Here is a 19,050-nt window from a genome sequence, read left to right on the forward strand (position 1 = left end):
GTGCCAATAGCACCAAGGGCTCTGCCCACACACGATGCCCCATGTGTGCTGGACACAAGACAATCTTAGGAGCGGTTATAGAAAACGTTACATTGACTCATTAAAACAATTTCTCTATAGACCACTATAGTAAATGAGCAGAGCATTTTGTACACAATAGCTGTGCATTAATTAGACCCACTTTAGTAAATGACCAGAGGGTGCTGTGCAAACATTTCTAAATGAGGCCAAATCCACACCAAGTACAAGGGCACACACTTATGGCAGTTACTTAAGTTTTATTTAAAACATTGAAAAAAAAACAAAAAACCAACACAACTTAATATACAACAGATAAAAAAAAACTGCAGCGCAACATTCACATATCTTGGGGGAAACCGTAACAGAACACACTACAAGGGTGACCCAACAAATCGCTTCAGTCTGGCAATAAAATAGGTGCGAAAAAAAACTACGCCTCTCCTACCCCATGTAACAGACTAGAGATCAACTATGTACAAGTCTCAGGGCCTCCGCATTACGGCCGGAATTGTGCAGGAATGGAGACAGGTAGGGATACAGCTTCTCAGTGAAGGTCGCATTGAAAGTGTAGATGGCGGACAGGTCATCCGCATTGTAGAAAGATATTTGACCACCATCATAATCCACATAGACGCCAATTTTCTGAGGTTTGGAATTCAGGACAAGGGTCTTGGAAGGAGACTCGAGGGCCTTGTACGCATTGCCATTCCTCAGCCATATTGCCCAGTACCCATTCTTGGGGTTCAGCTTGATCTTACCCTTACGGTTTGCTGGACTCGCTGACCATGCCAACATCCCAAGCGGTTTTATCTCCCACATCTGCCTCCCAGTAATGGCGGCCTGACCCGAAACCCTCAGATCCCAGCACAAGGATGCACTGGCTGAAACGTTTGGGATTATCGGGGAGAGGGAGTTTGGCGTCCCCATATTTAACACGGATAGCGAAATGGTCAAACATAAGAATGTAGTTTCGTAGGGAGAGTATGTGAGCACTGAAGCCTGAGTTAAGAATTTGGGGTGTCGGCAAGGAGAAGCGCTTTGGCGCTAAATTATTTTTTTGATTCATATGGCCATACGGTGAAGCAAGAGGGTCAGTTGTGAGGGGAGAACAGCACAAAAATGAAGGTAATATAACAAATCTATCACTACAAGGAGAGACCCTATAGGCAAGCATTGGTTTGGTGTACTATTACTGAAGGGGTCACTGTTGACTCATGAAGGAGCCGGGGTGCTGTGCGATATCTATAGACCATATTGGCACCTGTCGTGACCCAGCAGGTAAGGATACTCCACTTTTTCCTATAGGTTGGCTGCCCTGTAACTCAATTAAATCCTTATCTGCCCCAAGCCCGACCCCCTCACCCTTCTAATGCAGACTAGCCAGGTCCCTTTGAATAAAAAACCTGGGCGCTTAACTAGCTTCACTTAAAATAAGTATTCGGCCACTTTAAGTCGCCCAGTGGTTATTATCTCAATGACCTTAGCTTATCACTAACAATTATATAAATAATGACATGGACAATTGAATGTCTATTAAAGAGGTCACAGCTGAAATTATCGATCAAATTAGAAGGTGATTAAATGGGCGAGAAGAAAAGCAGTGCCAACCTCAGCACCAGCCCCATCTTGATATTTAATTAAATGGGATGGAAAAATTTTGTTAAGCGGTCCCACTTCCCCATTCTTGGCATAGCACTGAACTCTCCCCTGAGATGGAGACCAGGTCCTCCCCTAAAGGTGCCTACACACATAGCGATGTGCTCACAATCCCACGATGTCTACAATTTCCCCTGAACTCTCCCCAGAACTCTCCCTGGCAGTCGTGAGCACGATTAGGTAAAAAAAGCTGCCAGTTTGACACGATTCCACGGTTTATCATGCAAAGTGTCGAGGACCAAATCGTGAGATCTTGCCCGATAGATCGTGAGTTTACTAAACAACACACAAGGATCCTCACGATTGGTGGGAAATTTAAATAATGGGCTGGGCTATCTAGGGGGTATAAAAAGTGAGGCTAGGTGTATATCTGCTGAACCCTGTACATTGCTACTGTGCTCTGCTTTGTATTTGGCTTACCTTTTACAAAGTGTCTATCTGCAAGTGTGTGCTACCTGCATTGTATCCTGTTGCTGAATTCTGTGCTGATGCATCCCTATCAGTATAAAGTGTTGGTCGCCCAAGCTGGGGTCAAGGTGATCCAGGAGAGGGCCCAGCGAAGGAGGAGGAGAGCATGCTTTTATTAATAGCTCATACACGAGCCTGTTTTCTTTTCTTAGTTGGGTCATCCATTTTTCTCATTCTACTGTTAATATGCGCTGTGAAATAGTCGATGTCATCCAGTGGTTTCTTAAGGATGCGTTCCGCTTGTTGCAGAAATAGGTTAGGTCCTCCTGTTCTGAGTACTGTTGCTTTTTCCCGTTTTTTTTTTTTTTTCTCGTTGGGGAGGTGCGGAACATGATGTGGGGGAAGGGAGGGTTGAATCCTTGTTGGCATGGGAAAGAAGTTTCCACCTCGCTGTCCGCGATCAAACTTAGGTCCGGCGTGGAGGACATAAAAAAAAAAAAAAAAAAAAAAAAAAAAAAAATGGAGAAACAATATTATAGTCATGTTTTAACCCATTTTTTTTTTTTTTTTACTATTTTTCTAGTTTCCAAACACCTTGGATGAGTGGAAGAGCATCGCTGAAGCGTTTGAACAACGTTGGAATTTCCCTAACTGCGGAGGAGCCTTCGATGGAAAACACATCCGCATCAACCCACCTGCCAACACCGGATCATATTACTACAACTACAAAGGATTCTTCAGCATTGTTCTCATGGCAGTGGTGAATGCCAACTACAAATTTTTGTTTGTGGATGTTGGCAAGAATGGCCGTGCTTCGGATGGTGGGTCCTTCAAACAGACGGCATTCTACCAGAGACTCACCAACAAAACCCTCAACTTGCAGTCACTGGACGAGACAAAGCACGGCCCAAATTATGTTTTCATTGCAGATGAGGCTTTTGCTTTACATGAACATGTGATGACGCCATTTGCACCGAGAGGCCTGACCAGACAGAAGAGGATCTACAACTACTGTCTATCAGTGCATGGCGCATTGTGGAATATGAGTTTGGAATACTCAGCAACCGGTTCCGCATTTTCCACACCACCATAAATCTACATGTGGACAAGATAGACTGGGTCGTAATGGCGTGCTGTGTGCTGCATAACTTTCTACGAAGGAAAACTACCCAACGAGGACCAGCCACAGCTAGACCAGAAGATGTAGGACATTCGGAGGAGATTGACCAGGTTACATCAGTGTCTGCACCACCAATTTCAACAACATCAACCGCACGTGCCAAAGAAGTGAGGGAGGAGTATATGGCCTATTTCAACGGACCAGGTGGACTGTCTGTGAACTAACTGACTACAGTGGACATTGGGATTATTCTAAAAAAAAATAAAAATAATATTTTGGTTTATGAACTGTGTTGCAACTTACCAAAATCTCCTCAGACGGTCCACTCACTTCTGCCGCCTCCTCTTCTCCCTCTCGCTCGGCCATCATGACGACAGACTGGCGTTGTGGCTCCTGATCGCTGATGAAGCTCATCAAATTATAGTACCACAACCTTGGATGATACACATAGTCGGTGCCTGCTCCAGACCTTTTTGAATCATCCACTTTCTTTTTCTCCTTGATGTAGACCGTACGCAGGTTCTGTATTTTCTGGCGGACTGTTTTCAGGTCAGCATCCGCAATTAACTTTTTAGTGTAGTCCAACAACGCCTCTAAAGCTGCCAATTTGTGAGACTTATTATGGTGTTGTCTACAGCTTATCCGCCATAAACATTCTTTTGACTGTAGGATCTCGAGGAATCCAGTCAAACTCGCGCTCACTATCCATTGACATTCCTAGGAAGAATAAAAAATAAGGACATACAAATATTTAAGTATTATTGTAAATAGTTTTGTGATTTTTAATGTTGTTAATGTTAACTGTTTTAATATGCTTTTTTTTTTTTTTTTTTACAGGATTTTAATATCTTTTTATGGTATTGTAATATGTTTTTCTTTTACAGGAATGTAATTTGTTTTTTTTGTTTTTTACAGGTTTTTAATATATTTCTGTTTATGTAATAGATTTGTTTATGTTGTTGCAATACACTTGTTTATGATGTTATATTACAACATCATAAACAAATATATCACAGCAACATAACAAAGGTAATATGTTTGATTATGCTGTTGAAATATATTTTATGTTGTAATAGAATTGTTTATGTTGTTGTAATTTATTTGTTTATCTTGTTGCAATATATTTGTTTTTGAAATTGTAATATATTTGGAGTGTTTTCTACTTTATTTATTAGGTAGCCCGTGACATTGGTGGCTAGTGAGTGGGTAGGTGGGTGGTGCACATCGGTGTGCATGGTAGGTTGATGCATGACCCAGCCACCGCCCGCCTCATTCCGGCGTGCGGTGGCTGGGTCATGCATTTATAGGTGGGTGGCACACATTGGTGGGCAGTGGGGTTGCATTAATACAGTACCAATACTCACCAAAGTGCTGAAATCCAGACTTCAGGTGTGCAGGCTCCCAAACGTGCTTCCTTCTCCTTCTATCCACGATGCTGCACAAGATGGCGGATGGGCGTGTATAGGGTCCTGTCTGTCAAATTCCGCGACGTACGATGAATCGTGAGATACATCGTGAATAAAAAGTACTCACGATCAGCACCCTATCGTGTCCCAGTTTGGCAAATCTGCCTTACAGCACGCCAGATCTGAAGATGCGATGTACGACGAGCGGGGACGCGCATTGGCATCGTGAGTGGGCACCTTTAGGTAGAGACAATCTAGCCACTCTTTCTATGGGGAATGCCAACCAACCACAATTGCGCATATTAGAGGCCTGCCGAGGAGCACTGCTTCCCCCCACCTCCTGGTTCCACGAACCAAGGTCCTCTACCCACCTGTAGGCCCCTACATCCTTCTAAAGAAAAGAACAGATGTCCTCTATGAAAATTTCCATAAGATCTACATAGGTTTATTACCGCCAAACCTTTAACAACCTTGATTAGCTTACTTAACTTAACTACAAATAAAGACACAGACACCATAGTTTGGCTAAAAAAGGTCACAGCTTTTTATTTATAATTGAATTAATCAACCTAACCAGGGTGGCAAAGAGACGCTGCAGACTCAGTTCTAGCTTTTACCTTGCTCAATTACTCGAGGGACGACTAACACGTCCCCCCCTTCTAGACGCTCTAACGCTGCGAGGGTCCCACTTCCCTCCTGGGCCAATCCGAGGCGCTTCGCACAAAAGCGCCCGGGTCCCCTCGCACGGAGCACGACAAATTCGCCATGGACATCGACGGCAAGTGCCCCCATAGTTACCTTGCGCCTCAAAGCCACTGAGCTGCAGTGTACACCCGCCAAAGCCAGGCCCTAACAGAGACTGGCCCGCCACCCAAATGAAACTATCCAAGAAAAGAAAACAAATCCTGCACAAACAGACGCATACCCAGATCATTCAAATGCACACCGTCAGGATGAAAGAAACGTACCATATCACCCACCAAAAAGCCATGACTCACGACCAAGCCACCAATAGACGCGACATGCTTAGTCACTGCTACGTTCACCTTCTTCCGTGCTCTATCCAAAGCACCAAATTTTCTCGCCCACATCCACGTCAAACGGGGCGTCATCTCTGACCACACAATCTGCACAGTCGGCCAACGCACGCGAACCGTATTAAACACCTCACGCAAACACACCATCAATTCCACCCCTTTCAAATGACCGATGTCATACGCACCAACGTGTAATACCAACCAGTCGGGCATTCCCCATTTAGCCACAGAGGAAACAATCAGCGCCAACACAGCTTCCACACGTAAACCTCTCACCCCAATCCAACGCACCTCCCGACCACCAAGTGACAAACTCCGACCTGAGACATACTGTTCAGCCAATAAAACATAAGAGTGGCCCACTATCCACACCTGCCCGTCTTCCTTCGCCAAAACTGTGGAAAGAAGAAACACTGGCCATGAGAAACCGCACCAAACCTGAATCGAAACACCACAACGTATGAATAACACAAAGAAACTAACTAGCAGGGATGTAAAAAAATGGGGGAAAACAGGAACCAGAGTGAAGAATAAAAACTAAAAAAAAAAAAACCTACCCGTGAACCAAATTGGGCCAGATCATGGCTCCCGGGAGGAAGAAATAAAAAAATTCCTTCACACCCCCAATTGTTGAACGCTAGCCGTTCAACGATTGGCAGGTAAGCAACGTTTTCTGGTTGTAGCAGGGTGCGCACCTACAACTTATGGCAGCGAACATATTTCTTTATAAGTCGCTGACTTCCAACGCCCCACCTTCTGAATGGCCGCAGGAGAAGCCCCTGCAAGCGCTGCGCAAGTATCTGCCCCTATTCGAAACGAATGGGTGCCGTAAACTGAAGGATCCATACCAAACTCTGCTAATCCTCGCAGCGAACTGAAACTTCGTATGCACCAACCACTGAGACCCCCCAACTGGGCGTAAACTCATATACTGAGAAGCTAAACAAACTGGACAAATATTCCCATCCTGACGCTGGGCAAGAGTAGCCCATCTGCCCTTACCTGTCTGGCCGGTTTTAGAGAAGCGAAGTTTGCAAAGCACCGCCGAAACTCTAAACGCGATGTCCTTAAACAACAGCCCAGAGGACACAGATTTACTGACTGCCACTAATTCGCTAACCCTAAAAGCTCCAAAAAATGCTGCTGAAAAAGCCGAACGAAAAAGAGAGGCCTCAAACACGTCAGAAGCCACCTTCTCCATAACCGCAAGCAATGCTGCCAAAAGCTGGGTGTCAACAGGTCGACGGGAATCGGAGCGAGCAGGAGCCTCCTTCGCCCCAACCCTTCAAAGCCTTAACCAGAATAAAAGATTTGGTTGGGTCGTGTAGACCTTTTAGCCCGCAAAAGAAGGAGACTCCCGCCAGTGCCGACCCCATGTATGCCCTGGACCTCCCTTGCTGATACCTCTCCCAAACAAAGGAGGAAAGCAACTCTCTTGGAGACTTACCCTCCAAATCTGGGCGCGCGCAGTGAGCGCTGCATTCCCGCCATGCTGCCGAGTACTTGCGGAGAGTTGATGGAGCGAGCGATTGCAGCGCAAAAACCTCTAAGCCGGCCTGATGATCTGCCACACAAACGGGGGGCACATTAAACCAACAGCAGAAGCCGACGGTGCAAGAGCCCGAAAACGCTCAAATTGAAAATGAGACAACGCATCTGCGATCTCGCTAACACCTGGAACATGGCAAGCTCGAAATCGAATATTGGCTTCTAAACATCGCAAAATTAATTAAGTAATCGCAAGACTAACGGAGAGAACGATCGCTGGTTGTTGATGGCGTGAACCACCCCCAGATTGTCGCACCAAAATATCACATGCCAGTTACTCAGTCGCACGGAGCAGAGTTCCAACAGCAACAACAATCGGGAAGAGTTCCAACAGCAACAAACGACGCATCCTCCCTGTGACGATATAACTCCAACCAGCGAGCCAGCGCAGCTAGACAAATAGGCGAATTAGCCTTAAGCAGCTCCTTCTGACCCTTCACTACGATCCTGGGCCACTCCAGCAGACCCTCGACGGCAATCCTTGGCCAGATGCTCTCCTCCACAGAGACAACAGGAGTGGAGAAAACGACAGGACGACTCCCGCGTACACCGGGAGTCGTTAAAGGCAAAATATTTGCCCCTCTCCACCCCTTGTCTACTAGCAGGATAACCCTTGCGAAGAGGCATCGAATCCAAGGGGGGCCGCCGCTGCTGCGACAACTCTGACCACACCTCCACATCTTTTGCTCCAAAAGGAATAACCAGACTACCATCATGCTTCCTTCTAAATTGCACATCATATTCGCGCCATGCCAAGGCCCGCAAACGGACAAACATGTCAAGGACCAAAAAGATATATTTCACTATGTTCACATGTTCATCCGCCCGCGTCTCCAATTAGCACGCCGCGAATATCAGAATGCCCTTCAACCAACTGGTGAAACTATAGAAAGCCTCCTCACCAATACCTCCTGCCTTCTTAGCTTGACTAAAAGCCTTTTTCATATCATCGGTGAGTGAAAAGAAGTCGACAAATTTTCCTTTGCGATTTCTCCCCCTCACATTTTTGCACAAACCGCGAAGTACTGCGGTGTTTGCACAATGAACTGAATCAGCACCTGACACTACTGTTACCTGCTCAGCAATCGCACCCTGTGTATTCGCACTACCCGACTTCTTGGCTAAAAGCCTCGCAACCATTCTAGCTATCTTACGCGGGCGCGCAGGGGAACCAGAAGAATGAGAAGAGGAGGAAGAATCAGAAGATGAAGAAGACAAATCATGCTCACCAGCACTAGAAGGACCCGGAACCGCTTCCTCAACTTGTTCACTCGTAGTAGCTGAAGGTTCGCCTGCCGGGACCGGCTCCACGCGCATGGGATCAGTAGACGCACAAAACAACGGATCACTTGAAGGAACATCTTCCGCCATCCCATGACCTGCAACTGGAGCGAACTGGTGAGCCACAGAGCTAGAAGGCACTACAACTGGAGCGGGGGGGACGGGAGGAAGGGGTGGGGGCGTGATTAACAGATGAGCTGGCGGAACCAGCCCGTCCGGATGTCGGGGGCACACTGGTGGGTGTTTGACTTAACATAACAGGCAGCGGGGGACGTAGTGGAGGCATACCGGTAATAAAATTGTGGATGATACCCCGGTTGAGGGTAGGACCCAAAAGTGGGTGCAGCATAGGTAGGATAAAAGGGGGCGGATGATACCACTGAGGTGGAGGGATAAACAGGGGGCGTAACTCCAGAGCTCTAGGAAGCCTAGTCCCAGGAAGGGCCGGCAATTGAAAAAGGCTGTGTATTGTAAATGGAGGAAGGGGCGCTGGTAACTGGGAACCAGGGGGACTGATAAGGGTTAGGGTGCAGGGCACCCCATAGTCCCTGCAAAATTTTGTCCTGGCAGCCAAGGTGTAGGGGATATATGTGTGACCATAGGGCTGTGTGATTGCATACTTGTCTCCGGGGGAAAACTGCCCAAAATAGCCGCCGGGCCCGCCGCACTGACCAGGCTGCTGGGACCACCCGCTGCTCCCCGGGGACTTGGTACGCCGGAGCCGCGTCAACAGGATGTCGGGTCGGGGGAGAGGAGCAGCTGACAGGTGGCTCCCCCAGGGAAGCAGCCCCCTTCGTCATCACAGAACCCGCAAGAGGCGCCGGGGAGGCAGGGTAGGCCGCAGCAGGGGGGAGGTGCACCTGCCGGAGCTGCGGCTGTTGCAAACAGCGTAAGTGTCTGGCCTGGAGAAGGTACAGGGGGAGAAGGTGGATGTGGGGAGAGGACAAAAGGGGGGGGGGGGGAAGGGGGGTGGGCGGACGTGCTGGGGGGAGAGCTGAGGGGGTCCTGGCTGGCGGGAGGGCGAGGCATGTTAGAGTACATATACTCTAAAGTGCTAAAGAAAAAAAAAAGGGATAAAAGATACTCAGCCTGATCCTAGGTTACGAGAGAGGATGATCCCATGCTAAACGCTCCCATATATACCCTGATCTAACCACTCCCCCAAACTATATTATTGGCCCCTGGAACCAGCTGACCGCACTCACGACTGATAGTAACTTACCCAGCAACAAGGCTGCCATTAACCAAAACAGCCAGTCAGTAAAAACCAGTAATCTTACATATTCTCAATCCCATTCATATTTCGTCTACCAAAGCCTCATCTGTCAATTGGATCCCACCAGGCCCATAAAAGCCTTTGCGCTCAAACCTCAAGCGTGGATGCTTGACAACCTTACCGCCCCCAAGTCTCCACCGAGTGGGATACAGCTGCGTTCACCTTCCTACTCACTCGCTCTAAAGCAGCGCCCACTTGAGCGCAACTCCCAAACCTCCTGGGAACGATGTCTGACCACACAATTACTACCTGCGGCCAATGTTTAAAAAGCACCTGCAGGTCCGCTTTCATGGATTTGATGAGCTCAACACCCTTACAGGTGCCTAATTCGTTACTGCCTAGGCGTACCACCAACCAGTCCGGGGTCTCCCAAGTCTCCTCAGCCTTGGTTAGACATTCCTGCAAATCATTCCACCCCATATCTCTGGAAACCAACCACCTCACTTGCCCCCAACATCTCTGCAACTCTACCAGCTGCCTGATGCCTGCTGGCCAAGAACATGTAAGAGTGTCCCACAAGCCACACCCGACATGACTTCGTGAGTAAACCTGTAAGGAAAAGGTTCGAGTGAAATGAACAGCCTATAACAGTCACAATACTTACAGAAACAGCCCATCAGGATGGGAACAAGTGCTTTTGGGCGACCCATATGAAGAGGAAAATATCAAAACCTCTTTTTGAGGGCAAAATTGGAAAGAACTTCATTTCCCCAAAGTGGTGGGCTGCATAAGGCCTTGGCAGTGTTCTCCCCAGGCTGTTTTCCGTGGGCGCATCGCCCGGCAGAAACAGCCTACCACCCGGCACTTTCCCCCGCCGACCCCTGCTGTGGAACGCTGGCCTCTGAAGTGACTGGAGGCTAAAGAAGCCTCCGAACGCTTCAGAGGCAAGAGTTTCCAGTGGTGCAGTGCGCGGGTGATGTCATGACATCAGCCGCGACGTGAGGAGCTTGCCCCGCGCGCCTGCTGGATATAGTTAGATCTAGTCAGAGCGAGGCAGTGGGAGCGCGAGCAAGTTAAGGTAAGTTCTGGGCTGGAACCAGTCTGGGGCACTGCCTAAGGGGCACTATTTAAGCCTAGGGCCACCGCATAAGGGACCAGCCTGGGGGCACCGCATAAGGGACACTATTTAAGCTTGGGGACGCTGTATAAGAGGCTAGTCTGGGGGCACTACTTCAGCCTGGGGGCACTGCATAAGGGCAAAGCAATACTACAGGGGGCAATGCATAAAGGGGAAAACTACAGGGGGCACTGTATAAAGGGCACAAATACAGGGGGCACTGCATATGGGGATAACTACAGGGGGATGGAATGGTAAGGGAGATGCCCCTTTTCCCGGCGTGCGCATAATTGCCAAGGCCCCCACCCGGCTACTTCTTGATGCCACCCGGCTGGAAAAAATTTCTGGGGAGAACACTGCCTTGGGTTTCCCAGAAGATGCGTAGGAAGCACACTTTACAAGGCAATTTATCCCCCGCCAAAAATAAAAATACTATAAGATCAGACTTCCAACCACCTAACTTTTTATTAGTGTCGATGGAAGATCCAGCAACAGCAGGGCAAGCAGCTCCCCCAATTCTGAGTGCCATAATCAGCCTCAGCCAAATGTAGGACTCTTAAACATTTTTTTTTTTTTTTTAAACACACTATAAAAAACGTGAATTTAGCCAAAAGGGGGACCGTTCACATGTAATAGACATTTGAACTTTTTGTTATACAGGCGCAACTGAGCAAAATAAGAGTATGGGCCTGCAGAAGGGACAGACACCAGATGTCACCTACCCAGCTGGTTCGTCTTTGATCTATGAATCTTACAGAGCAAAACTTAGCATTAAACAATTTATCTAACAAAAGACCCAAATCAATTAATTGTTATAATAGTTAGGTGGGCAGTTCCCAGAGGGATCTAGATCTTACTAACTGGTTATCCAGTCATCCGAGACTTGGTTATGGCTTCGTACAGGGGTGAAACAGGCAATAACAGATATGGGAGTCCCATGATCTATGGGAGACTGTCATTGCTGGAAGCAGGGGCAGACCAAAATAACTGAGGGAGTTTGGGTCGCTGAGCAATGTGCATTTGTGAAAGTGTATGAATTGCTAATTGCTAGTAGCAGGGGGAAACTGAACTCCACAGCTTTATTATGTTCCTGACCCTGCACAATTGCGATGCAGTGTTTGGGGACATGTGGCCTTCTAGAAGTGTCTTCAATATGTAGTGGGTGTTCCTGGACGGTGACAGGGAGGTGGTCTTTCCTGTAAGGGGAGCGTATATTCCTGAATAAGAAGGATCCAGCACCCCAGCAATAAATGTTACACCTGCAGGGACAGCAGGCCTAGAGCACTGTTCAGAGCAGGACTTACATGGAGTGACAAAGGACTTCATCTCCTTCCACACTGTGTACTGAATGGGTCCCTTGAATGTTCCCTGGCACAGATCCTTGGATATAAGGGTGTTCCCGGAGGAAATCGCCTCTTTCTGCTGCTCCTGGCACCTGGACGACAGGATAGAGATGGACATTACATAACATGTAACAGACACGGACAGGAAGCTCATCAGACTCCACTTATTAGGTAACAAATGTATGGGAAACTTACTTCTCAGTGAAGGATTTGATGTCCTGCAGGAATAGAATTAGAAGAAAGGTTATTTACATCCATTGAGGGAAACTAGAGAAAGAGTAGTAAGTATAACCGGGCATGTAGCACCACTTACTGTGAGGAAAGAGATTGAGTCTTTGTCGTTCACCCTCTCGTTGGCCACAGATATGGTCTGCTTAATGTTGTCCCTGTTCTCCTGCATCTTGATCATGTTGGACTCCATCTCTTTCAGCAGACTGTCCCCCTGCTCATTAAGCTGATCCAGAAGTTTCTCCTCGCGTTGCTTCAGGAAAGATTGCAGCTTCTCAAACTCCGACACAATGTGCTGCTTGTATTCAGACACGTTCGTCTGAGGGTACAGAGAGGGGAGAGAATGAGACAGATGGCCTGGTTTCCTGCTAGAGATCCCTGGGTGTGTCCCCAAGTGGCTACATGTGGAAATACAATTTGATGGGTACAAGCAGTGACTTTTACACCCCACTTCACTGTATGAGATCACTCACTCTGTGCTGTTCAACCTTCTCACTCTGCTGATTGGTCAACTGCTCAGTCACCTTCAAGGCTTCTTCTAGTGGAGCCACCATGGCAGACAGCTCTGACTGAAGGAGAGGCAATGTTAACAAGGTAAATAAAAATCAAAGATGAGAATCAGTCTGAAACTCTTTGGTTAACCAACAACTTACCCTGTACACCTCCACTGCATCCAGGATGGGTAGGAACTTGTGACTTGCGTGTTTCAGAGAGTCCCGGCAGATGAGGCAGCTCAGAGTCCCATCGTTTTTACAGTACAGCTTCAGCCTCTCATCGTGCTCAGGGCAGTTCTCTGTGGGCTTGGCCTTCTCTACAGGCTTCACTGGGGTCTTGACAGCGGTGGCACCAACAGTCTTCTTCACCAGGTTAGCAAGGGCTCGGTTGGTGGCATATTTCTTCTCAGATATGACATCCTTACAGTCAGGGCATGTGAATGAATCCTGACCTTCCCAGGCCTTGTCGATGCAGTTGCGGCAGAAGTTGTGGCCACATTCAACCATGACGGGATCCTTGAAGAGCTCATTGCACAAGAGGCACGTCAGTTCCTCCGCAAAATCCCCAGAGGCCATCACCAAATTATGTGCTGGAGCATCTTCTGCTTCCACCTTGGCTTTCTAGAGGAACAGAGAGATACGTTGAAAGGTGTCATACCTAGGTATTAATGAGAAAACTTCATTTATTTAGGTGAAAACTAAAGGAGACATGTATCTTGTGTTTAAAAGACAATATATGCATTTAAAAAGTGTGTAGATAAAAATTTTAATGAGACCACGACTGTTTAATTTTCTGTCAAACATCGAAGGCACTTGGTAGATACAACACATCCAGACATAACTGTAAAGGCCGCCAGTTACTATCATTGGGCAATGCGAAGCACTGTTCCGTCACGTAACCCACGTAAAATGACGAAAGTTTGTGTGTTCTCAAACATGGCGTTTGCTATGAGGCCAGAACTCAGCATAGTTTACAGACGCGTTCCAAAATATGGTCAACTGGAGAAGGTCACAGCAACAAAAATGGATAAATATCCTAGAAACAAGCAGCTTAGGATCCCAAAAGGATAAACGCATGCGCCGCGCAGGTTATGCAAATTCTTTCTGATATTAATATTCCCACTGTAATAAGGGTTTTAGATCACTTTTGGTAAACTGATTGATATTGGGCTTTTCAGAGCGGATGGACAGCAGCCATGATGGTGACAGACAGTTTGGCGCATTATTTTGAAGTAGTGAGAAGTGGTTACCTTTCAATTTACGCAGTGTTAAAGAAACACGTTCCAGGGTGACCTGCAGATTACTACGTAGCTCTAAAACAGGGGTCAGGAAACTTTTTTACATTTTACCTGAAAATATATTTAGATACGCCGACGTTACCCCCTTGATTTGAAAAGAAGGAAATCATATAGTAGTGACCCCATATAATGCCCCTGTAGTAGTGCCCCAATAGTTATGCCCCTGTAGTAGTGCCCCCATATAGTGAACCCTGTAGTAGTGCCCCCATATAGTGAACCCTGTAGTTGTGCCCCTGTAATAGTGCCCCCATAGTTATGCCCCTGTAGTGCCCCAATATAATGCCCCTGTAGTAGTGCCCCCATATAATGCCCCTGTAGTCCCCCATATAGTGAACCCTGTAGTGCCCCCATATAATGCCCTTGTAGTTATGCCCCCGTAGTTGTGCCCCCGTAGTAGTGCCCCTGTAATAGAGCCCCCATATAATGCCCCTGTAGCAGTCCCCCCATAGTTATGCCCCCATAGTTATGCCCCTGTAGTAGTGCCCCCATAGTTATGCCCCTGTAATAGAGCCCCCATATAATGCCCCTGTAATAGAGCCCCCACATAATGCCCCTGTAGTGCCACTTGGAGAAAAAAAATAAAAACACTTCCCTTAATCCCCGCTCCTGCATCCGCCGCCGTCCTGTCCGCCTGGCTGATCCTCGGAACTATGGGAGAGACGTCATGACGTCTCTCCCATAGTGCACATGGAGAGAGGCGGAAGCTGGAGTTCAGAAGAGAACTCCAGCCTCCGGCTAACACGGCGCTGCAGGGAAGGAGCCGGGCGCCTGCTTATAATAACATCGCAGCGGGCATCCAGCTCAGAGCCTCCCTGCGTCACAGCCGGGCATGCATAGGAATCATTCTATATTATATAATGATTCATATCTATGCCCGTCTGTCCATCCATTATCCCCAGGAATTTAATTTTTACCCCATGTGGGGTAATTTACCCCTGTTCCCCGACTACTGCTCTAAAAGGTCCCTGACGTTTCCTGAGGTTTTGTAGAACTTTAGTACAAAGTGACAGGTACAGGAATCCTACTCCACCTGCGGATACATCACTTTACACAGAGCAATCAAGCTCAAAGGATGCGCCAGGCAGCTGCTAATAGGCGCAGCCACAGGACACTAACAGGACAGCAAGGACGGAGGGAAAAGATACAGAAAATAACTCGCTGCATGGAAGATTTGCTTAACTACAAATTTACTGATCTCAGAAACACCATCCAAACACACACACTAAACAGACAAACATATGTAAGGTGATGGCAGAACACGTGAGGCCATTGGCTCAGCACAGAAAGCATCCAAGTTCAGACCATAAAGAAAAACACAAAATAATCCAAACATAAAAGCAAGAAGAGAAACAGAACCTGGTGGCTTCTAAAGCAGCACGGAGACACTACTACGGTCCCTCCAGTGCAGGCGGCGCAACGAGAGCGGATAGAGTAGACTGACAGGATTGAACCTCGCGTTACCTTCGGTTCAGGTCCGGTCTCCTCGTATTTCCGTTTCTGAGGTGTTTTCCCATCTTCGGTCACCTCCTGGTCTGTACCGTTTACATCCTTCTCCAGTTTGGCCAGCACCAAGCGCGTTTTGTCAACCCACTCATTTTGGCGGCGATTCACTGTGGAAACAAGCGAGCTTACAGCAAATAGTTTCATAACACAAAAAGACGGGAAGAGAAGTAGGTCATTCAGCTCAAACACGTGGCTCTCACTTACTATGTTAGGCTCCTCGGACTGACAGAATGACCCATAACTAAATGTTGTTATGTCAATAAGTTACACAAAGCAGATTATAGATTCTTATCGCAGGTTGGGGCAAACAGGGAAAAAAAAAAAACACCCAAAAACTAAATACTAGTTATTTAAATAAAAAATGTTGGGACATAAATATCCAAACAAAGAAAAGAAAAAAAACAAACCAGGAATAACCGCAACTCCAAGTCCCTGAGCAGATACTGAGCTCGCTGCACAATGACCGTAACAGGAGGAAAACGTCAGAGCACACAGCACAGGCTGACGTCACGCCTAATGCTCATTCTGGGCAATTCTCCTGACATGCTGCTTGTGTCTGCAAGGTAATCATTACTTGCCGTAATTATGGCGCAGCACCAGCTGTTACCTACTCAGCCCTGGCACCCATGGTACAGCACCAGCTGTTAACTACTCAGCCCTGTCACCCATGGTACAGACAGATCACTGCTCAGTCTTCCAGGAATACACATTACACAGGCAGATATAGGAAACAAGGGTCTATAAAAGGCTTGTGTAGCGTGCTCGTTTTATTGGTTACTCTAAAACAGTGGTGGGCGACAAGAGCTGCAGGTAAGAACGTGAGACGCTATGGGGAGGGGGAACTACCCATACCAGCCTTAGGGTCTCTTCCCAATGGCTGACAACCTGCCAGTATGGTACAGTCACAGAAGCAGGAGGGGACACGTACAACTGGATGGTGTAACGGTTCCGTCTTCTCTCTCAATGATCGGACAGAAGAGCCATCACCCCCTACATATCCACCGTCAGTATAGATGCAAAGGACACTTATGTAGCCAATAGTCCCTGCAAGTGCAGTTTCCTTACGGAACCAGATACCACACACAAAGCCAATAGGGTGCATCTAGTAGCCCAACACTGCTCTAGAGACAAAAACGGTTGTTTGCGCCTCTGGAGATTGGTACATAGTCTCCGAGACGGTGACACGGATCCACCCTGCAGTACAGGTCATGTAGCATTACAGACCCATGTGCGGAATAAGGAGAGGGTAAGGCACACGCCTGTTTCTGGTGCTGGAAGCTTCTTGCAAGTTTCATCTCCATAACGTCACGTACTCAGGAGCATCAGCTGTGTAACACAATGCTCACAGGAGCGCAGAAGTGGGGAAAGGTCCCTCTGATTTATTATACAATCACGTTTTTCATCCTGTTTTCATGCAGGTAAAAGATACAGAAGTACAATGCCCATACACTGTAAGGGACAGACTCAGCTAGCAGTGAGGTTCCGTCATAACTGTGTGTGCTGCTATACCGCCGGCTTATGTGGGCAGGATACACTCGCTCGGTTCTGCCTGCACCACATACATGTGCCATCAAAAATGAGAGGTTCCCGTCCAGTAACTACGTTCAATACACGCAAACGCACATCACGCTAGTTTCCATTGGAACCTGGCGCTTGATGAAATCTGCCCCTTACTCCATCATTTGTAGTAACAAGAAAATAAAAGGTTTTCGCTAATATTTTTGCCAAATATTGGACAGTCACCTTTTTATTTCAAGAAATAAACAGCAAGTGTGAGATTTGTACAGGACAATCTTGGTTATGAGAATAAAGAGACTTCAGAAGGACACTCTGGGGGAATTCAGTTACTGGCGATGTACTGCCAAACATCATATCTATGCCCAGCTGCGCACACATCAGATAGTAACGATACCGACATCGCAAGTTTCCCTTTGTACCTCTATGGGGTGTAAGGCAAAGCTCACATTGTGGATGGATGGAATGCGATGTGTCATTCCGGAACAGCACATTGTGAATATCTTGTTGAATTAAAACCATCACCGCCATGAGGCACTATTGCTGAGGACGCAGGTTATTACTTACAGCCGACGTAATGTACGTAGAACTCCTCCCTGCCCGCCTGTTTATTCATCCTGGTTTTCACAATCTCAGCATCATCTGCAGAGAGAGAGAAGAGGGTTACATGCTGGAAACGTACAATATACAACTGTACTATGATTCCAAGGGTGCGATTCAATTGTTTATTGCTCCTGTCTAAAGTGATGGGAACTATTTGCACAACTAGCCCCGTGCTGGTCGCGACAGCCGCATTTTTGTGCCCAAATGCATGGGATTAGCCACGTTAAGCTAAGCATCTGGCACCAAAGCCTACTTTTATCAGATTTCTGCTTGCACTCAAAGGGGTACATGCAAAAATCCACAATAAGTGCAGCCTCTGGACCGGTCGCTCAAAACGATTGAATTAGCCCATTTATGCCCAGTCTAGTGATGTGGGGAGAAGTGTAAGGGAACACAGAGCACTTCAGTCAGGTCACAGTAAAGTGGGATTTACATATATACATCTATATAGACCAAATGAGATAGATATATAATACAGTATATGAGCTATGTATGGGGGGGGGGGGGGACTCACGGAAGGGGATAGAGATAATGCAGTATATATAATGCAGTATATGACGGAGAGACACAGGGGGAAGGAGAGAGACTCACGGAAGGTGCCGTCCGCCCGTTTGCACGAGTAGGTGGCCCCGATCTGTACGATCACCTCTTCCTCCACATCCTCGGCTCCATCCTCGTCGTTCTCATCCTCCTCCTCATCCATCGGCTCCTCGGGGTTGCTGTCCGCCTCCTCCCCAGCAAGGGTCTCTTTCTCCTCGGGCTCGGTGGTGGAGGCGGCGGGCTGTGCGACGGTGGCCATGGGCTGCACAGACGGTGTAATGGCTAGCATCACTGCCTCACAGCCCTGAGGTCATAGGTTTGATTCCTACCTGTGTGGAGTTTATATATTCTCCCTGTGCTTGCGTGGGATTCCTCCCACTCCCCAAAAATATACTGGTAGGTTAATTGGCTCCCACCAAAAATTAACCCTCGTGTGTATGTGTGTGAGCATGTGATAGGGAATATAGAGTGTAAGCCACACTGGGGCAGGGGCGGATGTCAGTGTCCAAATATAAATGACTGTGTGCGGCGGTGGGAGTGATACCGGGAACGGGAGAGCTGGAAGGTCCCTGGCCGGTAAGGGGTATGGAAGCGGAGAGATCCCGCGAGGGGACAACTTTATTTTTTTTTTTTGTGGTAGGCTGTATGGGCAGGAAACGGCATATCCGCCCTCATAACATGTCACTTCCGCCCTCATAACATGTCACTTCCGCCCT

General features: G+C 47.6%; 1 pseudogene across 1 annotated transcript; it reads right to left on the reverse strand.

Annotated features, from left to right (window-relative positions):
• Nucleotides 1-269: 269 nt before the first annotated feature.
• On the reverse strand, nt 270-18,991 carry LOC148442554 (nuclear factor 7, brain-like; annotated as a pseudogene). Its single transcript, XR_015875790.1, has 10 exons — nt 18,386-18,991; nt 17,759-17,833; nt 15,635-15,783; nt 13,035-13,496; nt 12,855-12,950; nt 12,467-12,700; nt 12,349-12,371; nt 12,115-12,245; nt 10,364-10,387; nt 270-1,020 (listed from the first exon to the last, which is right to left on the reverse strand). The product of XR_015875790.1 is annotated as a nuclear factor 7, brain-like (transcript).
• Between the last annotated feature and the right edge of the window lie 59 nt (nt 18,992-19,050).

Source organism: Taudactylus pleione, unplaced genomic scaffold (assembly GCF_031769625.1).
Source record: "Taudactylus pleione unplaced genomic scaffold, aTauple2 ptg001463l, whole genome shotgun sequence".
NCBI lineage: Eukaryota > Metazoa > Chordata > Amphibia > Anura > Myobatrachidae > Taudactylus > Taudactylus pleione.